Below are 17,070 nucleotides of genomic sequence, written 5' to 3'. Positions count from 1 at the left end.
CAACGGAGAGAGAGGGGAGCGACTCACACCACGACGAAGGGAAGGGACCGGGTGGGAGAGCGAAATTTCCCAACAGAAAATGGCGGGTGAAAGGGCAAGGGGACATAGAGGGAAGGGTGTCCTGAGTGAGGGGGTGATTAGGGGATTGACTCACTGGGTAACAGAGAGAGAAAGAGGGCGATGAAAAGAGGCTAAAATTGGCATCGCAAAATGGCAGCCAACCAGCATAATATGCAGAGCATTGATGTGGTGGGGGGAAGAGAGGGAGGGGAAGGAGGGAAGGGGTTTGCGAGTGGTCGGATGGGAAGGAGGGTGACAAGATGGTGAGTGTGAGGGAGTAACGCACTTCGTGGTGGAGGAATTGGAAAGGAGGGTCTCACGATTTCACAAGATGGCTGTCGGCAGAAGGTTATATGGAGAGTCAGGAGAAAGGACAGCGAGGGAAAGGAGAGGAGGGATGAGGAGCTAAGATTGAACAAACAGGGAGGGATGTAAGCGTACGGTGAGCAAAAGGGTCGGCGATGCTATCAGAGCGGTTGTTCGTGATATTGACCACAAAATGGCCACCAGCCAGGGTAAGAAGTGCGGCGATAGAGGGGAGAGCGAGGGAACTGGGAGCGATTGTTTCAGGAGTAAGAGGATCGCGAAGATGGGAGAGGGCCACTTGTAACAAGGGAGCTGGAACCGGCAGGAAATCATAGGGAGGAATATGGCTACGAGAAGATGCTGGCACCTTTACCCCACCCCACCCCGGCCTCCAAAATTCCACATTGACCTTGTTTTGCTACCCTCCTCAAGCCGCTCGGCCCGAATCCCTCAGGCAGTCCTGTAGAGGGGGTAGGGTAACGGCACTGAGGCCCGTCAAATGCAGAAGAGCTCGCTGTCGAAGATGGAGGCGAGGTCTGGCAGGGCGGGCTGGTTAGCGTGGATAACCTCTGCCGGGGGTAGAGGGAGGGTTCAGATTGAGGAGGGGAGGAGAGAAAGAGAAGGTGGGGAGTGGAGAAGAGGGGGTAGCTGCGGAGAGAGGGAACGCGACATCAAAGGGGAGGGAGGGTTCGGAGGGAGCTTGGCAGGAGAGATAGAGGCGTGGTGAGAGAGAGAGCTACCGTGAGGGGGAGGGAAATAACGCAGCGGTAGAGGGGGTAGGCACAATGGGGATCTCTGTGGGTGGGTGCATGACGACTGGCTCTAACAATATTATTTCACTTCTTGGTTCGAGAAGTAGCCCAGAATTAAATCGAAGAAGTGGATAATTTTGCAAAGCGGGACTCCACCCCTTCCCGTCCACTCACACGGACCGCGATCCTAATCAAATGCCATTCTTTCCCATTCATTCCCACAATCCGGACTCCAAATGACACCATCCCTTCCGCATTCCTAATGGGACGCACCCCTATCCATTCGCTTGCATCGTCCAGACTTCCACTGCGCCCCGTCCCTTCACATTCAGTCCCACCATTTACTTCCCAATGGGCTTCGCCACTTCCCATTCAGTCCCACTGTTGAGAGAGCGATGAGGGAGGGATAGAAGAGGAGGGACGGAGCGTTGAGATTGAATAAACAGGGACGGAAGTGAGTGGAAGGTGAGGAAATGGGTGTTCCCCATTCAATGATGTTGAGAGACCGGTTGTCAATGGTAACCATCACAAAATGGCCGCCAGCCAGGTTGAGATGGGCGGTGATAGAGGGGAGAGGGAGGGGACAGAGAGCGGAGTGTTTCAGGAGTGACGGGATGGCGAGGGAGGGAGAGGGCGATTCGTATCAAGGTATCTGGAACTGAGGGGGGTCGGGTTCCCACGGGAGGAATGGCGCCAGCACCGCTTTCCTCCTTCCTCCTCCGTATCCAAAATCCCGCCTTGACTTTTCTTTCGGGTCGAGCCTCTGGTCGCTCGGCCCGAATCCTTCAGGCTGTCCCGTGGGGTATGGGGGCGTGTCGTCACTGGGGCCGTCAAAGGCAGGAGGGTGCGCCAGCTTGCTGGAGAAGACAGAGGCGAGGTCTGGCGGTGCGGGCTGGTTGGCGTGGATCACCACCATTTTCTGCAGGGTGGGGGAGAGGGAGGGGTCAGATTGAGGAGGGGAGGGGAGAAAGAGTTGAGGTGAGGAGACCCCTCTCTCCATCTGTTCCCACATCTCTCTCTCCTCACCCTATCCTCCTCCCTCTACCCCTCTCCCCACCCTTTTATTCCTTTTCTGCCACCATCTCTCTGAACTGTCTAGTCCATCAGCAATAACAGGAACGATTCTCTAATTCGATATAAGGTATGAAATTTGAAGTATAATCTCGGATAAATCCCCACTTGCAAAAGACAGTTTGCATTGAGCAGTCGTTGCCAGACAAAAAATACAGATATGGGCAATAAATTATCCAGTTTTAACGTAGCAAGCAATCACATGTACGGTACCGGACAGAATGGAACCCGTCTGTCATGATACAGACTGCATCGGTTATGTCGATTAGGTCGGGACCGGGAGTTTTATTCTTTTCTGGCGTTCCGGGAGAGGTGAAATTGGGCGATGTGAGAATTATGAGGACGGGTTTTAGTGTTCCCGGCGAGGTGAAATTGGGTGATGTGAGAATTATGAGGACGGGTTTTACTGTTCCCGGCGAGGTGAAATTGGGCGATGTGAGAATTATGAGGACGGGTTTTATTGTTCCCGGCGAGGTGAAATTGGGCGATGTGGGGAATTATGAGGACGGGTTTTATTGTTCCCGGTGAGGTGAAATTGGGCGATGTGGGGAATTATGAGGACGGGTTTTATTGTTCCCGGCGAGGTGAAATTGGGCGATGTGAGAATTATGAGGACGGGTTTTATTGTTCCCGGCGAGGTGAAATTGGGCGATGTGGGGAATTATGAGGACGGGTTTTATTATTCCCGGCGAGGTGAAGTTGGGCGATGTGGGGAATTATGAGGACGGGTTTTATTGTTCCCGGCGAGGTGAAATTGGGCGATGTGAGAATTATGAGGACGGGTTTTATTGTTCCCGGCGAGGTGAAATTGGGCGATGTGAGAATTATGAGGACGGGTTTTATTGTTCCCGGCGAGGTGAAATTGGAAGATGTGGGGAATTATGAGGACGGGTTTTATTGTTCCCGGCGAGGTGAAATTGGGAGATGTGAGAATTATGAGGACGGGTTTTATTGTTCCCGGCGAGGTGAAATTGGGAGATGTGAGAATTATGAAGACGGGTTTTATTGTTCCCGGCGAGGTGAAATTGGGAGATGTGAGAATTATGAGGACGGGTTTTATTGTTCCCGGCGAGGTGAAATTGGGAGATGTGAGAATTATGAGGACGGGTTTTATTGTTCCCGGCGAGGTGAAATTGGGCGATGTGAGAATTATGAGGACGGGTTTTATTGTTCCCGGCGAGGTGAATTTGGGAGATGTGAGAATTATGAGGACGGGTTTTATTGTTCCCGGCGAGGTGAAATTGGGCGATGTGAGAATTATTAGGACGGGTTTTATTGTTCCCGGCGAGGTGAAATTGGGCGATGTGGGGAATTATGAGGACGGGTTTTATTGTTCTCGGCGAGGTGAAATTGGACGATGTGAGAATTATGAGGACGGATTTTATTGTTCCCGGCGAGGTGAAATTGGGCGATGTGGGGAATTATGAGGACGGGTTTTATTGTTCCCGGCGAGGTGAAATTGGGCGATGTGAGAACTATGAGGACGGGTTTTATTGTTCCCGGCGAGGTGAAATTGGGCGATGTGGGGAATTATGAGGACGGGTTTTATTGTTCCCGGCGAGGTGAAATTGAGAGATGTGAGAATTATGAGGACGGGTTTTATTGTTCCCGGCGAGGTGAAATTGGGCGATGTGGGTAATTATGAGGACGGGTTTTATTGTTCCCGGCGAGGTGAAATTGGGCGATGTGAGAATTATGAGGACGGATTTTATTGTTCCCGGCGAGGTGAAATTGGGCGATGTGGGGAATTATGAGGACGGGTTTTATTGTTCCCGGCGAGGAGAAATTGGGCGATGTGAGAATTATGAGGACGGGTTTTATTGTTCCCGGCGAGGAGAAATTGGGCGATGTGGGGAATTATGAGGACGGGTTTTATTGTTCCCGGCGAGGTGAAATTGGGCGATGTGAGAATTATGAGGACGGATTTTATTGTTCCCGGCGAGGTGAAATTGGGCGATGTGGGGAATTATGAGGACGGGTTTTATTGTTCCAGGCGAGGTGAAATTGGGCGATGTGAGAATTATGAGGACGGGTTTTATTGTTCCGGGCGAGGTGAAATTGGGCGATGTGAGAACTATGAGGACGGGTTTTATTGTTCCTGGCGAGGTGAAATTGGGCGATGTGAGAATTATGAGGACGGGTTTTATAGTTCCCGGCGAGGTGAAACTGGGCGATGTGGGGAATTATGAGGACGGGTTTTATTGTTCACGGAGAGGTGAAATTGGGCGATGTGAGAATCATGAGGACGGGTTTTATTGTTCCCGGCGAGGTGAAATTGGGCGATGTGAGAATTATGAGGACGGGTTTTATTGTTCCCGGCGAGGTGAAATTGGGCGATGTGGGGAATTATGAGGACGGGTTTTATTGTTCCCGGCGAGGTGAAATTGGGAGATGTGAGAATTATGAGGACGGGTTTTATTGTTCCTGGCGAGGTGAAATTGGGAGATGTGAGAATTATGAGGACGGGTTTTATTGTTCCCGGCGTGGTGAAATTGGGCGATGTGAGAATTATGAGGACGGGTTTTATTGTTCCCGGCGAGGTGAAATTGGGAGATGTGAGAATTATGAGGACGGGTTTTATTGTTCCCGGCGAGGTGAAATTGGGCGATGTGGGGAATTATGAGGACGGGTTTTATTGTTCCCGGCGAGGTGAAATTGGGCGATGTGAGAATTATGAGGACGGGTTTTATTGTTCCCGGCGAGGTGAAATTGTGCGATGTGAGAACTATGAGGACGGGTTTTATTGTTCCCGGCGAGGTGAAATTGGGCGATGTGAGAATTATGAGGACGGGTTTTATTGTTCCCGGCGAGGTGAAATTGGGCGATGTGAGAATTATGAGGACGGGTTTTATTGTTCCCGGAGAGGTGAAATTGGGCTATGTGAGAATTATGAGGACGGGTTTTATTGTTCCCGGCGAGGTGAAATTGGGCGATGTGAGAATTATGAGGACGGGTTTTATTGTTCCCGGCGAGGTGAAATTGGGCGATGTGAGAACTATGAGGACGGGTTTTATTGTTCCCGGCGAGGTGAAATTGGGCGATGTGAGAATTATGAGGACGGGTTTTATTGTTCCCGGCGAGGTGAAATTGGGCGATGTGGGGAATTATGAGGACAGGTTTTATTGTTCCCGGCGAGGTGAAATTGGGCGATGTGAGAATTATGAGGACGGGTTTTATTGTTCCCGGCGAGGTGAAATTGGGCGATGTGAGAATTATGAGGACGGGTTTTATTGTTCCCGGCGAGGTGAAATTGGGCGATGTGGGGAATTATGAGGACGGGTTTTATTGTTCCCGGCGAGGTGAAATTGGGAGATGTGAGAATTATGAGGACGGGTTTTATTATTCCCGGCGAGGTGAAATTGGGCGATGTGGGGAATTATGAGGACGGTTTTTATTGTTCCCGGCGAGGTGAAATTGGGAGATGTGAGAATTATGAGGACGGGTTTTATTGTTCCCGGCGAGGTGAAATTGGGAGATGTGAGAATTATGAGGACGGGTTTTATTGTTCCCGGCGAGGTGAAATTGGGCGATGTGAGAATTATGAGGACGGGTTTTATTATTCCCGGCGAGGTGAAATTGGGCGATGTGGGGAATTATGAGGACGGGTTTTATTGTACCCGGCGAGGTGAAATTGGGAGATGTGAGAATTATGAGGACGGGTTTTATTGTTCCCGGCGAGGTGAAATTGGGAGATGTGAGAATTATGAGGACGGGTTTTATTGTTCCCGGCGAGGTGAAATTGGGCGATGTGAGAATTATGAGGACGTGTTTTATTTTTCCCGGCGAGGTGAAATTGGGCGATGTGGGGAATTATGAGGACGGGTTTTATTGTTCCCGGCGAGGTGAAATTGGGCGATGTGAGAATTATGAGGACGGATTTTATTGTTCCCGGCGAGGTGAAATTGGGCGATGTGGGGAATTATGAGGACGGGTTTTATTGTTCCCGGCGAGGTGAAATTGGGCGATGTGAGAATTATGAGGACGGGTTTTATTGTTCCCGGCGAGGTGAAATTGGGCGATGTGAGAACTATGAGTACGGGTTTTATTGTTCCCGGCGTGGTGAAATTGGGCCATGTGAGAATTATGAGGACGGGTTTTATTGTTCCCGGCGAGGTGAAATTGGGCGATGTGGGGAATTATGAGTACGGGTTTTATTGTTCCCGGCGAGATGAAATTGGGCGATGTGGGGAATTATAAGGACGGGTTTTATTGTTCCCGGCGAGGTGAAATTGGGCGATGTGAGAATTATGAGGACGGGTTTTATTGTTCCCGGCGAGGTGAAATTGGGAGATGTGAGAATTATGAGGACGGGTTTTATTGTTCCCGGCGAGGTGAAATTGGGCGATGTGGGGAATTATGAGGACGGGTTTTATTGTTCCCGGCGAGGTGAAATTGGGCGATGGGAGAATTATGAGGACTGGTTTTATTGTTCCCGGCGAGGTGAAATTGGGCGATGTGAGAATTATGAGGACGGGTTTTATTGTTCCCGGCGAGGTGAAATTGGGCGATGTGGGGAATTATGAGGACGGGTTTTATTGTTCCCGGCGAGGTGAAATTGGGCGATGGGAGAATTATGAGGACGGGTTTTATTGTTCCCGGCGAGGTGAAATTTGGCGATGGGAGAATTATGAGGACGGGTTTTATTGTTCCCGGCGAGGTGAAATTGGGTGATGGGAGAATTATGAGGACGGGTTTTATTGTTCCCGGCGAGGTGAAATTGGGCGATGGGAGAATTATGAGGACGGGTTTTATTGTTCCCGGCGAATTGAAATTGGGCGATGTTGGGAATTATGTGGACGGGTTTTATTGTTCCCGGCGAGGTGAAATTGGGCGATGGGAGAATTATGAGGACGGGGTTTATTGTTCCCGGCGAGGTGAAATTTGGCGATGTGAGAATTATGAGGACGGGTTTTATTGTTCCCGGTGAGGTGAAATTGGGCGATGGGAGAATTATGAGGACGGGTTTTATTGTTCCCGGCGAGGTGAAATTGGGCGATGTGGGGAATTATGAGGACGGGTTTTATTGTTCCCGCCGAGGTGAAATTGGGCGATGGGAGAATTATGAGGACGGGTTTTATTGTTCCCGGCGAGGTGAAATTGGGCGATGTGAGAATTATGAGGACGGGTTTTATTGTTCCCGGCGAGGTGAAATTGGGCGATGTGAGAATTATGAGGACGGGTTTTATTGTTCCCGGTGAGGTGAAATTGGGCGATGTGGGGAATTATGAGGACGGGTTTTATTGTTCCCGGCGAGGTGAAATTGGGCAATGGGAGAATTATGAGGACGGGTTTTATTGTTCCCGGCGAGGTGAAATTGGGAGATGTGAGAATTATGAGGACGGGTTTTATTGTTCCCGGCGAGGTGAAATTGGGCGATGTGAGAATTATGAGGACGGGTTTTATTGTTCCCGGCGAGGTGAAATTGGACGATGTGGGGAATTATGAGGACGGGTTTTATTGTTCCCGGCGAGGTGAAATTGGTCGATGTGGGGAATTATGAGGACGGGTTTTATTGTTCTCGGCGAGGTGAAATTGGGCGATGGGAGAATTATGAGGACGGGTTTTATTGTTCCCGGCGAGGTGAATTTGGGAGATGTGAGAATTATGAGGACGGGTTTTATTGTTCCCGGCGAGGTGAAATTGGGCGATGTGAGAATTATGAGGACGGGTTTTATTGTTCCCGTGAGGTGAAATTGGGCGATGTGAGAATTATGAGGACGGGTTTTATTGTTCCCGGCGAGGTGAAATTGGGCGATGTGAGAATTATGAGGACGGGTTTTATTGTTCCCGGCGAGGTGAAATTGGGCGATGTGGGGAATTATGAGGACGGGTTTTATTGTTCCCGGCGAGGTGAAATTGGGCGATGGGAGAATTATGAGGACGGGTTTTATTGTTCCCGGCGAGGTGAAATTGGGCGATGGGAGAATTATGAGGACGGGTTTTATTGTTCCCGGCGAGGTGAAATTGGGTGATGGGAGAATTATGAGGACGGTTTTTATTGTTCCCGGCGAGGTGAAATTGGGCGATGGGAGAATTATGAGGACGGGTTTTATTGTTCCCGGCGAGGTGAAATTGGGCGATGTTGGGAATTATGTGGACGGGTTTTATTGTTCCCGGCGAGGTGAAATTGGGCGATGGGAGAATTATGAGGACGGGGTTTATTGTTCCCGGCGAGGTGAAATTGGGCGATGTGGGAATTATGAGGACGGGTTTTATTGTTCCCGGTGAGGTGAAATTGGGCGATGGGAGAATTATGAGGACGGGTTTTATTGTTCCCGGCGAGGTGAAATTGGGCGATGTGGGGAATTATGAGGACGGGTTTTATTGTTCCCGCCGAGGTGAAATTGGGCGATGGGAGAATTATGAGGACGGGTTTTATTGTTCCCGGCGAGGTGAAATTGGGCGATGTGAGAATTATGAGGACGGGTTTTATTGTTCCCGGCGAGGTGAAATTGGACGATGTGGGGAATTATGAGGACGTGTTTTATTGTTCATGGCGAGGTGAAATTGGTCGATGTGGGGAATTATGAGGACGGGTTTTATTGTTCCCGGCGAGGTGAAATTGGGCGATGGGAGAATTATGAGGACGGGTTTTATTGTTCCCGGCGAGGTGAATTTGGGAGATGTGAGAATTATGAGGACGGGTTTTATTGTTCCCGGCGAGGTGAAATTGGGCGATGTGAGAATTATGAGGACGGGTTTTATTGTTCCCGTGAGGTGAAATTGGGCGATGTGAGAATTATGAGGACGGGTTTTATTGTTCCCGGCGAGGTGAAATTGGGAGATGTGAGAATTATGAGGACGGGTTTTATTGTTCCCGGCGAGGTGAAATTGGGCGATGTGGGGAATTATGAGGACGGGTTTTATTGTTCCCGGCGAGGTGAAATTGGGCGATGTGAGAACTATGAGGACGGGTTTTATTGTTCCCGGCGAGTTGAAATTGGGCGATGTGAGAATTATGAGGACGGGTTTTATTGATCCCGGCGAGGTGAAATTGGGCGATGGGAGAATTATGAGGACGGGTTTTATTGTTCCCGGCGAGGTGAAATTGGGCGATGGGAGAATTATGAGGACAGGTTTTATTGTTCCCGGCGAGGTGAAATTGGGCGATGGGAGAATTATGAGGACGGGTTTTATTGTTCCCGGCGAGGTGAAATTGGGTGATGTTGGGAATTATGAGGACGGGTTTTATTGTTCCCCGCGAGGTGAAATTGGGCGATGTGAGAATTATGAGGACGGGTTTTATTGTTCCCGGTGAGGTGAAATTGTGCGATGGGAGAATTATGAGGACGGGTTTTATTGTTCCCGTCGAGGTGAAATTGGGCGATGTGGGGAATTATGAGGACGGGTTTTATTGTTCCCGGCGAGGTGAAATTGGGCGATGTGAGAATTATGAGGACGGGTTTTATTGTTCCCGGCGAGGTGAAATTGGGCGATGTGAGAATTATGAGGACGGGTTTTATTGTTCCCGGCGAGGTGAAATTGGACGATGTGGGGAATTATGAGGACGGGTTTTATTGTTCCCGGCGAGGTGAAATTGGGCGATGTGGGGAATTATGAGGACGGGTTTTATTGTTCCCGGCGAGGTGAAATTGGGCGATGTGGGGAATTATGAGGACGGGTTTTATTGTTCCCGGCGAGGTGAAATTGGGCGATGTGAGAATAATGAGGACGGGTTTTATTGTTCCCGGCGAGGTGAAATTGGGCGATGTGAGAACTATGAGGACGGGTTTTATTGTTCCCGGCGAGGTGAAATTGGGCGATGTGAGAATTATGAGGACGGGTTTTATTGTTCCCGGCGAGGTGAAATTGGGCGATGTGAGAATTATGAGGACGGGTTTTATTGTTCCCGGAGAGGTGAAATTGGGCGATGTGAGAATTATGAGGACGGGTTTTATTGATCCCGGCGAGGTGAAATTGGGCGATGTGAGAATTATGAGGACGGGTTTTATAGTTCCCGGCGAGGTGAAATTGGGCGATGTGAGAATTATGAGGACGGGTTTTATTGTTCCCGGCGAGGTGAAATTGGGCGATGTGAGAATTATGAGGACGGGTTTTATTGTTCCCGGAGAGGTGAAATTGGGCGATGTGAGAATTATGAGGACGGGTTTTATTGTTCCCGGCGAGGTGAAATTGGGCGATGTGAGAATTATGAGGACGGGTTTTATTGTTCCCGGCGAGGTGAAATTGGGCGATGTGAGAACTATGAGGACGGGTTTTATTGTTCCCGGCGAGGTCAAATTGGGCGATGTGAGAATTATGAGGACGGGTTTTATTGTTCCCGGCGAGGTGAAATTGGGCGATGTAGGAATTATGAGGACGGGTTTTATTGTTCCCGGCGAGGTGAAATTGGGCGATGTGAGAATTATGAGGACGGGTTTTATTGTTCCCGGCGAGGTGAAATTGGGCGATGTGAGAATTATGAGGACGGGTTTTATTGTTCCCGGCGAGGTGAAATTGGGCGATGTGGGGAATTATGAGGACGGGTTTTATTGTTCCCGGCGAGGTGAAATTGGGAGATGTGAGAATTATGAGGACGGGTTTTATTGTTCCCGGCGAGGTGAAATTGGGAGATGTGAGAATTATGAGGACGGGTTTTATTGTTCCCGGCGTGGTGAAATTGGGCGATGTGGGGAATTATGAGGACGGGTTTTATTGTTCCCGGCGAGGTGAAATTGGGCGATGTGGGGAATTATGAGGACGGGTTTTATTGTTCCCGGCGAGATGAAATTGGGCGATGTGGGGAATTATAAGGACGGGTTTTATTGTTCCCGGCGAGGTGAAATTGGGCGATGTGAGAATTATGAGGACGGGTTTTATTGTTCCCGGCGAGGTGAAATTGGGCGATGTGAGAATTATGAGGACGGGTTTTATTGTTCCCGGCGAGGTGAAATTGGGCGATGTGAGAATTATGAGTACGGGTTTTATTGTTCCCGGCGAGGTGAAATTGGGCGATGTGGGGAATTATGAGGACGGGTTTTATTGTTCCCGGCGAGGTGAAATTGGGAGATGTGAGAATTATGAGGACGGGTTTTATTGTTCCCGGCGAGGTGAAATTGGGCGATGTGGGGAATTATGAGGACGGGTTTTATTGTTCCCGGCGAGGTGAAATTGGGCGATTGGAGAATTATGAGGACTGGTTTTATTGTTCCCGGCGAGGTGAAATTGGGCGATGTGAGAATTATGAGGACGGGTTTTATTGTTCCCGGCGAGGTGAAATTGGGAGATGTGGGGAATTATGAGGACGGGTTTTATTGTTCCCGGCGAGGTGAAATTGGGCGATGGGAGAATTATGAGGACGGGTTTTATTGTTCCCTGCGAGGTGAAATTGGGCGATGGGAGAATTATGAGGACGGGTTTTATTGTTCCCGGCGAGGTGAAATTGGGCGATGGGAGAATTATGAGGACGGGTTTTATTGTTCCCGGCGAAGTGAAATTGGGCGATGGGAGAATTATGAGGACGGGTTTTATTGTTCCCGGCGAGGTGAAATTGGGCGATGTTGGGAATTATGAGGACGGGTTTTATTGTTCCCGGCGAGGTGAAATTGGGCGATGGGAGAATTATGAGGACGGGTTTTATTGTTCCCGGCGAGGTGAAATTGGGCGATGTGAGAATTATGAGGACGGGTTTTATTGTTCCCGGCGAGGTGAAATTGGACGATGTGGGGAATTATGAGGACGGGTTTTTTTGTTCCCGGTGAGGTGAAATTGGGCGATGTGGGGAATTATGAGGACGGGTTTTATTGTTCCCGGCGAGGTGAAATTGGGAGATGGGAGAATTATCAGGACGGGTTTTATTGTTCCCGGCGAGGTGAAATTGGGAGATGTGAGAATTATGAGGTCGGGTTTTATTGTTCCCGGCGAGGTGAAATTGGGCGATGTGAGAATTATGAGGACGGGTTTTATTGTTCCCGTGAGGTGAAATTGGGCGATGTGAGAATTATGAGGACGGGTTTTATTGTTCCCGGCGAGGTGAAATTGGGAGATGTGAGAATTATGAGGACGGGTTTTATTGTTCCCAGCGAGGTGAAATTGGGCGATGTGGGGAATTATGAGGACGGGTTTTATTGTTCCCGGCGAGGTGAAATTGGGCGATGTGAGAATTATGAGGACGGGTTTTATTGTTCCCGGCGAGGTGAAATTGGGCGATGTGAGAACTATGAGGACGGGTTTTATTGTTCCCGGCGAGGTGAAATTGGGCGATGTGAGAATTATGAGGACGGGTTTTATTGTTCCCGGCGAGGTGAAATTGGGCGATGTGAGAATTATGAGGACGGGTTTTATTGTTCCCGGAGAGGTGAAATTGGGCGATGTGAGAATTATGAGGACGGGTTTTATTGATCCCGGCGAGGTGAAATTGGGCGATGTGAGAATTATGAGGACGGGTTTTATTGTTCCCGGCGAGGTGAAATTGGGCGATGTGAGAATTATGAGGATGGGTTTTATTGTTCCCGGCGAGGTGAAATTGGGCGATGTGAGAATTATGAGGACGGGTTTTATTGTTCCCGGAGAGGTGAAATTGGGCGATGTGAGAATTATGAGGACGGGTTTTATTGATCCCGGCGAGGTGAAATTGGGCGATGTGAGAATTATGAGGACGGGTTTTATTGTTCCCGGCGAGGTGAAATTGGGCGATGTGAGAATTATGAGGACGGGTTTTATTGTTCCCGGCGAGGTGAAATTGGGCGATGTAGGAATTATGAGGACGGGTTTTATTGTTCCCGGCGAGGTGAAATTGGGCGATGTGAGAATTATGAGGACGGGTTTTATTGTTCCCGGCGAGGTGAAATTGGGCGATGTGAGAATTATGAGGACGGGTTTTATTGTTCCCGGCGAGGTGAAATTGGGCGATGTGGGGAATTATGAGGACGGGTTTTATTGTTCCCGGCGAGGTGAAATTGGGAGATGTGAGAATTATGAGGACGGGTTTTATTGTTCCCGGCGAGGTGAAATTGGGAGATGTGAGAATTATGAGGACGGGTTTTATTGTTCCCGGCGTGGTGAAATTGGGCGATGTGGGGAATTATGAGGACGGGTTTTATTGTTCCCGGCGAGTTGAAATTGGGCGATGTGGGGAATTATGAGGACGGGTTTTATTGTTCCCGGCGAGATGAAATTGGGCGATGTGGGGAATTATAAGGACGGGTTTTATTGTTCCCGGCGAGGTGAAATTGGGCGATGTGAGAATTATGAGGACGGGTTTTATTGTTCCCGGCGAGGTGAAATTGGGCGATGTGAGAATTATGAGGACGGGTTTTATTGTTCCCGGCGAGGTGAAATTGGGCGATGTGAGAATTATGAGGACGGGTTTTATTGTTCCCGGCGAGGTGAAATTGGGCGATGTGAGAATTATGAGTACGGGTTTTATTGTTCCCGGCGAGGTGAAATTGGGCGATGTGGGGAATTATGAGGACGGGTTTTATTGTTCCCGGCGAGGTGAAATTGGGAGATGTGAGAATTATGAGGACGGGTTTTATTGTTCCCGGCGAGGTGAAATTGGGCGATGTGGGGAATTATGAGGACGGGTTTTATTGTTCCCGGCGAGGTGAAATTGGGCGATTGGAGAATTATGAGGACTGGTTTTATTGTTCCCGGCGAGGTGAAATTGGGCGATGTGAGAATTATGAGGACGGGTTTTATTGTTCCCGGCGAGGTGAAATTGGGAGATGTGGGGAATTATGAGGACGGGTTTTATTGTTCCCGGCGAGGTGAAATTGGGCGATGGGAGAATTATGAGGACGGGTTTTATTGTTCCCGGCGAGGTGAAATTGGGCGATGGGAGAATTATGAGGACGGGTTTTATTGTTCCCGGCGAGGTGAAATTGGGCGATGGGAGAATTATGAGGACGGGTTTTATTGTTCCCGGCGTGGTGAAATTGGGCGATGGGAGAATTATGAGGACGGGTTTTATTGTTCCCGGCGAGGTGAAATTGGGCGATGTTGGGAATTATGAGGACGGGTTTTATTGTTCCCGGCGAGGTGAAATTGGGCGATGTGAGAATTATGAGGACGGGTTTTATTGTTCCCGGTGAGGTGAAATTGGGCGATGGGAGAATTCTGAGGACGGGTTTTATTGTTCCCGTCGAGGTGAAATTGGGCGATGTGGGGAATTATGAGGACGGGTTTTATTGTTCCCGGCGAGGTGAAATTGGGCGATGGGAGAATTATGAGGACGGGTTTTATTGTTCCCGGCGAGGTGAAATTGGGCGATGTGAGAATTATGAGGACGGGTTTTATTGTTCCCGGCGAGGTGAAATTGGACGATGTGGGGAATTATGAGGACGGGTTTTTTTGTTCCCGGTGAGGTGAAATTGGGCGATGTGGGGAATTATGAGGACGGGTTTTATTGTTCCCGGCGAGGTGAAATTGGGCGATGGGAGAATTATCAGGACGGGTTTTATTGTTCCCGGCGAGGTGAAATTGGGAGATGTGAGAATTATGAGGACGGGTTTTATTGTTCCCGGCGAGGTGAAATTGGGCGATGTGAGAATTATGAGGACGGGTTTTATTGTTCCCGTGAGGTGAAATTGGGCGATGTGAGAATTATGAGGACGGGTTTTATTGTTCCCGGCGAGGTGAAATTGGGAGATGTGAGAATTATGAGGACGGGTTTTATTGTTCCCGGCGAGGTGAAATTGGGCGATGTGAGAATTATGAGGACGGGTTTTATTGTTCCCGGCGAGGTGAAATTGGGCGATGTGAGAACTATGAGGACGGGTTTTATTGTTCCCGGCGAGGTGAAATTGGGCGATGTGAGAATTATGAGGACGGGTTTTATTGTTCCCGGCGAGGTGAAATTGGGCGATGTGAGAATTATGAGGACGGGTTTTATTGTTCCCGGAGAGGTGAAATTGGGCGATGTGAGAATTATGAGGACGGGTTTTATTGATCCCGGCGAGGTGAAATTGGGCGATGTGAGAATTATGAGGACGGGTTTTATTGTTCCCGGCGAGGTGAAATTGGGCGATGTGAGAATTATGAGGACGGGTTTTATTGTTCCCGGAGAGGTGAAATTGGGCGATGTGAGAATTATGAGGACGGGTTTTATTGATCCCGGCGAGGTGAAATTGTGCGATGTGAGAATTATGAGGACGGGTTTTATTGTTCCCGGCGAGGTGAAATTGGGCGATGTGAGAATTATGAGGACGGGTTTTATTGTTCCCGGCGAGGTGAAATTGGGCGATGTGAGAACTATGAGGACGGGTTTTATTGTTGCGAGGTGAAATTGAGCGATGTGAGAATTATGAGGACGGGTTTTATTGTTTTTGGCGAGGTGAAACTGGGTGATGTGAGATTAATGAGGACGGGTTTATTTTTTCTGACGTTCCCGGCGAGGTGAACTTAGGCGATGTGGGGAATTATGAGGATTCCGATATGATCCAGTGCAATTCAATGAATTTCGATTTGTATCAACTCAATTATCATTATTTTCCCGTTTGTTTCCTGAACAAACAGTGCTCTGTGTGCACTGTTCTCCGTGTCCTGTCCCGCATCGCCGTGAACTGTTCCATCTGCTTCACCGTCACTTTCTCCTTCGATCGGTTTGTTGCCATTTGCTGTCAGAAACTGAAAACAAAGTCCTGCACGGGGAGAACGGCGGCCGTGGTTCTAGCGCCATCTAGCGGTCTGTTCTGTCTGAAAACGGCCCACTCTACTTCACTTACAGAGAGATCATTAACGATGTACCATGGTTCTGTTATCCGAAGCCAGGTTACTTCAGTGAACCGGCGTGGGTGGCGTATGACTGGTGTGACATCGTTTTGACTCCGTTCCTCCCATTCGGCGTAATTCTGCTGCTCAACGCTCTGACAGGCACATTTTAGTGGCCAGTCGGGTCTGTAGGGGGCTAAGGGGTCACAGCAAGGGGGGAAACAGCAGTGACCCGAAGATGGAGAGCCGGAAGAGGGACTGTGGTTTTGCTCTTCACCCTCTCCGGCAGCTTCATCCTCCTGTGACTGACGAATGATGCAGAATTTATCAACCATCACATCACCGGGATAGGAACACAGGGGAATGACTCGGAAATTATTTCCGCCTATGCCGGGTATTTGCTAAGGAACTTCAGCTGCTCCACGAACACATTCAGTTACGCCGCCACTCAGTCCAGATTCCGAGAGCAGGTGAAAAGCGCGGTGAAATATCCGTTCGTTTCAGTACTCCGGTTCATTAACAGAGCAACCCCGAAACGAAGCACAAACCTGCTCACAGTCAGACCCGCTGTTCCCGACTTCTACCCTTTCTTCCCTAAGGCCAGTAAGTCTTGGTTAAGCGAAATGGAAGAGAACAAAGGAAGCCCCCATGAACGACGCCCGGTCGATCCGAACACGGAGGCCCCAGTGAATAAGGACCCAGGGAGGAAAATTGCAAAATGCAAGAACACAGAACAATTATTGCGCGACACGTGAATTCCTGCGGGTTCGTCCGCCTATAAGGTTTAGTTGGAAACAGGGGGTAAAAGGTACTCTGCTGCCTTTTCTAGTGATTTACGTGTTGGACCAAGTAGATTGGCCCCATGGAGTCTCCATCAGTTTGGTACAAACCGGATACCGGAAGGGAGAATCTGAGAACGGGCGTGGGGATCCTAATTGGGAACTGACTGACATGTTTTACTGAATGGGAAGAGGTGGGAAAGCGGCGCCAGCGCCCTAAGGTAAAGGCCAAGAAATGGGAGAATAATAGTTCAATGGCAGATTCTAGCGTCAGTCCGAAGCCCCATTGGCAGGTTTGTAGCCTCATCCGGTGCCTCCGCCGCCCTGTGGCTCCCCATGAATGGTATCGATATTATAGAAATGGCAGCGGGATTGCAACAATAAAGACCCCAGAACGGGCAGCCAGCCCAGGGTATGATACACCAGATGTTCGCTCGCCTGGTCCGGAACCT

Source organism: Hypanus sabinus, unplaced genomic scaffold (assembly GCF_030144855.1).
Source record: "Hypanus sabinus isolate sHypSab1 unplaced genomic scaffold, sHypSab1.hap1 scaffold_541, whole genome shotgun sequence".
Classification (NCBI taxonomy): Eukaryota; Metazoa; Chordata; class Chondrichthyes; order Myliobatiformes; family Dasyatidae; genus Hypanus; species Hypanus sabinus.
Note: the sequence above shows the minus strand (reverse complement) of the source record.